Below are 6,000 nucleotides of genomic sequence, written 5' to 3'. Positions count from 1 at the left end.
TTTGTTTCAAGAATTAAATATCTGCTGGCTCAGTGTGCATGTGCTGGGAGACTTTTGTCTCTATACAAGGTGCCTTCGTAAACAACAAAAACTTGTCGCTATGCTTTTGGCTCTGATGTTTTCCAGAAGCACATGGAGACCTTTATCGTTGTTAGAATTTTAGGCATCCTGCTCAACTGCTGCACAGTTAAGTGCTGGGGCAGGCCGGGCTCTCCAGGCTGCAGCCCAGAGGTGGTGTGCCCAGGGCCTATCTCTAACCTCTGCTTTCCTTGGGGGTAAAGTGCAATATAGTGGGTAAAAGAGAAATTGGATGAAACTCCTTAATTTGTCCCCTGCATGTGCAGCACTGGTGGCAGGGAAGCCATGGGGCAGCACGGTGTCGGTGCTGTGGGGGATGGAGGATGCTGTGGTACAGGAGCAGGCCCGGGGTCAGGGGACAGAAGCACTTTCTGTGCTCACTCAGCCAGGAACAGGCCTGGGAGCTGCCATGGGTTAAAGCCAACCAGCAGAAATGAGCGGTTCTGAGATTTTGCCCTCTGGTTTGTTGCTGGTTATGCGGCAGCACAATGGTGGTGGTGGTAGGAGGATGTGGCTGGTGTCCTTGCAGCCGAGCCCCAGGCTGGTGGTGTCCCAGGGGGCTGGGAGGGCTTGGGCAGTGCCTGCCTGCTTTGTCACTTTGCAGGGCAGCACCAGATGGGCTGTGTCACATCTGTGCTGCTGCTTGGGTGAGGTGAAGGTGCCGGGTGTCTGTCACCGCTCTGTCGCTGCGCCGGGGACACCAGAGGCTGTTTTTGGAGGGGTAGGGATGCAGCTTGGGGCTGTGCCCTGGCTGCAGCAGCAGCTCTGGGAAGCAAGGCCAAACGTGATGGCCAGCTGTGACAAAGCGTCGGGGCCTTTGTCTCCACCGCTCCCCCCACCTGAGCCCTCAACCGCTGCGGAAGGATGGCAGCAGACGGCTCTTCGCCAGCCCGTTGTTAGTGTTTAATTATCGCAGAGCTGCAGCTCGCCGCGGTGGTCTCCTGGCGCAGCATCTCAGCCCCCTGCCCGAGCGGCTCCGCGGGACGGTGCGGAGGAGGCACTGCAGCCATGGCTGCTCGCTGCGCTGCCCGGCTGCCCGCCTGCACTGCGGCCCCGCAACCGCCGACCCGACCCGGGGGGAGGCACGGCCGCAGCTCGCTGCGCTGCGAAGCGGGAAGGAGCCCAGGAACAGTCCCAGCTCTGCCGGAAGCTCCGTCAGGTGGGTTGTGGAGGGGTGTTGAGGGACGGGTGACCTGAGCTGGGGGGCTACGGTACCTGTGTCTTCCCAGGGTGCGTAAAAAGATGGCTCCTCCAGGTGGCTTCTGTACCGGTTGAAACAAATTAATAAAAACAAATAAATGTGTCCCTCATCTGTGGGAGGCGTCTGTGTGAGCAGTGGAGGAAGGTCCTGCTCGGCCTCTGGTGCGGTGGGAGGAGGGATGGGTCTCCCTGCAGCCACTGCTGAATGTCCTTTCCGGGCAAAGGGGTTTGCCCTGGGAATTCTGCCCCGCGCCTCCTTTTCCCCTTGAACACCCTGCCTGCCTCTCGCAGATCCGGGGCTGCTGTCATGCTGCAGTTCTTGGGGCGCAGCCACCCCCACAGGTAACTGACCGCTGCCCTCCCACCCCTCCCTCAGCTCGGGGGCTGGGGGCTTTCCTGCCACCCACCCCGCATAGCCCAGGGCACTTGGGTTTTCCCCCAAAAATGGCGTGGTGGGTGCTGTCCCCGAGCAAGGGGCGCTGCGGAGGGAGTGATGGAGCCAGTGCGGGCACCGGGTGGCAGCTGTGCCCCTGGCCTGGGGCACGGGGGCCCTGGGGACAGCCACTGGTGTTACCAGCAGCACTAGGAGCCCTTTTGGCAGAGGTGGGTGTCAGCCCTCTGCTCCCCAGGTGGGGCCCTTCCCTTACCCCAGGGGAAGGGGCTGCCTCACAGCCCCCTGCATGGCCCCAGGGCCCTGGGCTCAAGGTCTGGGGTTCAGCTTTGCCCCCCCCCCAGCCCTCTCCCAGTTTCCCAGGGAGGCCGGGAGAAGACCCGGACAGCAGAGACGCTGCTGCCTCCCCGCAAACACCCACCGCTGGCTCTCCGCATCCCCCCTGCGCTGCTGCTGACTCAGCCCTCCTCCGCTGCCCACCCTGCCGGCCACCCGCGTGGGGATCGCCAGGCATGGGCTTCCGTGGGCAGCGCTGGAAAAAGCGACATCCCACCGAGCCTGGCATCGCGTGTGGATGTTGCCAAGGTTTGAGCCTTACTCATCTCACACTCTTCCTCCCCTGTCCCCACCAACAGGGCCTGATGCAGGCGGCTGGGGAGGGGGTGCTCCGGGCATGTGCCCCCAGCCCTGCCTGGCTCCTGCCCGTGCAGAGGCTGGGGAGAGCTGGGGACCATCCCCATGCCCTGCTGCCAGAGCGGGACCAAGCCGTTGGGAACAGCCCCCCCCTCCCTGCTTCACCCGCAGAAGCTTCCAGTTGTGGCTGAGTCACTCCCGCTGTAGCTCCTTCTCTCCTTGTTTTGGATGGAAGTTTTCCATGGAAACCCACGCTGGGCCGGGCCGCGGGCTGGGATAAACACGGCTGAATCACAAAAGGCCACTTCGCCAAGAGCTGTCAGATGGCAACAACAGCGCGTGCGGTGTGCGGGCAGCCAGGGGCAGCAGGCAGCTGTCCTGCCTTTCGGGGGGCGGCAGCACCCCCTCTCCCTGCCCCCCCGCCCCACCAGCCTCACTGGCTCAGCCCTCCCCAGCCCACCCCATGTTCCCGTGGTGCCAGCATGTCACGGGTGCACCTTGGCAAAGCCGGGAGCGGGTCACAGGCTTTGGACAGAAGCTGTTTTTTTGGGACCCTGTCCACTCCTGGACGGAGGAATCCCAGCCAGGGAGAGCCCCTCGGGGACCCTCGCTGCAGCCCAGTCCTTGGCCTTGGGGCTCTGTAGGGTCAGAGGTCCCTGGGGAAGAGCCTTCCCACCCTCCTGGCTGTGTGTGGGGATGCTCGCCAGGAGCAAGGCGGAGGTAAGGCAACGCCCGCACCATGCCCATGCCCTGCTGAGCACCATCCCACCATAGAAATGGCAAGCGGCAGGCGCTGTCTTCCTCCCTGGCACTGACGTGTTATTCCCTGGCACCGCCACGATCTCCGTGCTGAGGAGGAGCACGGGAGCTGGATGGCCTCTGTCCCCTGGCGCCAATGGCTGGCCCCAGGCCCAGCGGCTTGGAAGTGCCGTCGGAAGACAAGTCCCAGTGTCAGAAATCCAGGATATTTTTAAGGACTCTGGAAGACAAACTAATTCCAGGGTGTCAGCAGGAGAGACTTGGCCTTCAAAACAACAACAGCGCAGTTGGAGCCTTTCTGTGGCCAGAGCGTGGGGTCCAAGGGGCCACGGTGCTGCCAGCAGGACATGTCCCCTCACCCAGGAGTGCCCTGGGAAGGACCTGGGTGCCACCTGGACTTCACTGCGGTACTGTTGCTGCTGCCTGCCCAGGGCATGGGTGCGGAGGTTTATCCGGGGGATGGAGGGCGGTTTTCATGGCCAGCATCCCCTTTGCAGCATGGCTGCGGTGCCAATGCAGCTGCAGCTTTACCCAAGGACTGACGGGGCTGCCCAAAACTCCCCTTCCTGGACGTGTGCGGCACATGGCCCAGCGCCAGCACTGGGAGAAGCAGGGGGCAAAAGGCTGGAGATGGGGCAGCGCACCGTGGAGACCCGGTGCCTGCGATATGCCCCTGCCAGCATCTGCTCTGCTGCACCATGGCCCCTGGGGACCTGGCAGTGGCCGTGCCCTCCTGGGCAAGGGCAGAGCTGCCGGGTGGGTGACCCCAGTGGGCGGGTGGGTGCCCCTAACGGGGCTGCTCTGGGAAGGTGCAGCATGGGCAGGGGGCCCTGCCTGGCACAGCCGCTTCTTGGGTTTAGTTGCAGCCGGTGGGGGCCCAGCGACACCCATGGGAGCCCTGTGCTGGAGCTGCAGCACCCTTGGGGCCAGAGGTCCCTGTTCGGGGGCTGTCCCTGTCCTACCGCTGCCATTCTCACCCCACCGGGGGCCTGTCTGTGGTGTCCCCCGCACCCGCCTCAACAGGATTAGGCACCCCGCACCCCTCCGGGGGCTCTGCCGCCGCGACGCCCCTTCCAGCCTCGCCGTCTCCGGGACTTTGGTCCCCGCTGCCCCTAGCGAGTGTCCCTGCCCGGCCGGCACCGGTCGCCGCCGGCTGCCGAGGGCCCGGTGCCCGGTGGCGGGGCGGGCCGGGCCGCTCTGACTTCGCCTCTCAGGAATCTCCTGGCCGCGCCGGGCGGGTTGTGCAACCTGCGCCCGCCCCCGGCCGCCGCCCGCCCCGGCCCGTCGGGCCGCGCTCAGTCCCCGCCGCTCCAGCCCCGCCGTCGGGCCGCGCTCCGCAACGGGGCCCGGCCTCCCCCGCCCCGCCGCGGCACCGCGCACACCGGCATGGGGAGGGGGGACACGGCACCGCGGCTGCCGTGGGATGCGGCGGGACCAGCCCGGCGGGGGCGGCCCCTGGGCCCCGCCGGGAGGGCAGGTGAGGGGCTGCGGGGCGGGGGGGCAAGACGGAGGGGTTCGGAGGGGGGTGTCCTCGCTGTTCCCGCTGCCCGAGGAGGAGCCGCTCGGCGCCCGCCCCCCCGAACAGTAAGAGTTGATGTGCGGCGAGCTGCATCCTGCATGTGAGCTCCTACTGCCCCGGGAGGCGGGCCGCCCCCGACGGGACCCTGCCGCCCCCCCGCCCGCCCCCTCCGCCGCCGCCTCGGGTACCCCCGATGACGGGGGGGGGGGGGGGGGGAGCCTGTGCTGCCCGCGGTGCGAGTGCGCCGGGCCCGGCGACCATGGCTGTAGACTGTTACCCCCCCAGCGGCACAGTAACAATCTAAAGCCACGGTCGCCCGGGCGGCGTCGGAGGGGGGACGGGGGGGACACACACAGCCGGTGCCTTGGCGACGGCGAGGAGGCGGACCCGCCACCGCAGTGAGCGCGCCCGACCCCCACCCGCGGCGCGGGGGGGGGCTCCCGGTTCTGGGGGGGGGAGTGTCGGTAGCATCCTCCCCCCCTCTCCCCGCCCCCCTCCCTCCCACGCGTGTCCGCCCCGCCGGGGGGGACCCCCCCTACCTGGGCTGCAGCGGGAAGGGGGGGCCGTCCGCCGTGGGGGGCTCGGTGTCTGCGGGGGGGGAAAGAGAGAGCGGGGTCAGGCGGGCACCGGGACCCCCCCCCGCGCCACGCCGCGCCGCGTCGCTTTCCCCCCTCCCCCCCCGCCCGGCGGGGAGCGCTCCCCGACGGCTCAGCACCACGGACAGCTCCCGCCCCCCCGGCGCTGCGGCGGGGCCGGGGCCGGTGGCGGGGCTGGGGCCGGGGCCGGTGGCGGGCCGGGGCCGGCGGTGGGTCATGCTTCAGTAGCCATGACTGTAGACTGTTACTGTCCTGTCCCTACGCAGCAGTAAGCAGTCTAGAGCCAAGGTGCCGACGCGCTGACTCGGGCTCTCCTCGACGGGGTCTCCGAGCTCTTCCGACGCCCCGGGAGGCAGCACCGGGGTGAAGGCGATGGATCCCCGGGCTGCGGGGCTGGCAGCACCCGGGCGGGGGGCACCGGGGTGGGGGGAAACGCGGGGGTGGGGGGTGCTGGACACAGTAGCACCGCGGGATGGGGCTGGAGGGGGGCTGTCCCGTCGGGGATGGATGCGGAGAGGCTCGGCGCGGGGGACAGCGGGCGCCGGTGTCACCCGCAGCGGGACACACACACACACACGCGCTTCTTCCCGCACCCCCACCCCCGCAAGGTGGGGGCGGCCGGGCCCCGCCGTGCGCCCCCCCCGGGGCGGCTCCGCGCACAGCGCCCGCCCCCGCGCACCGCCCCCGCCGGCGCCGCGCCCCGGCCCCGCCGCCCCCGCCGCCCCCCGCTGCCCAGCCCGCACGTGGGGCTGCGCCAGGCGGTACCGCGCCGCCCTCGCCCGCCGCAGAGCCCCCCCTGCCCCGGTCCCCTGGCCCGCTCGCCC

The sequence above is a fragment of the Falco rusticolus genome, chromosome 1 (genome assembly GCF_015220075.1).
Source record: "Falco rusticolus isolate bFalRus1 chromosome 1, bFalRus1.pri, whole genome shotgun sequence".
In the NCBI taxonomy this organism is placed as follows: Eukaryota; Metazoa; Chordata; class Aves; order Falconiformes; family Falconidae; genus Falco; species Falco rusticolus.
This window is presented reverse-complemented; position numbering follows the sequence as displayed.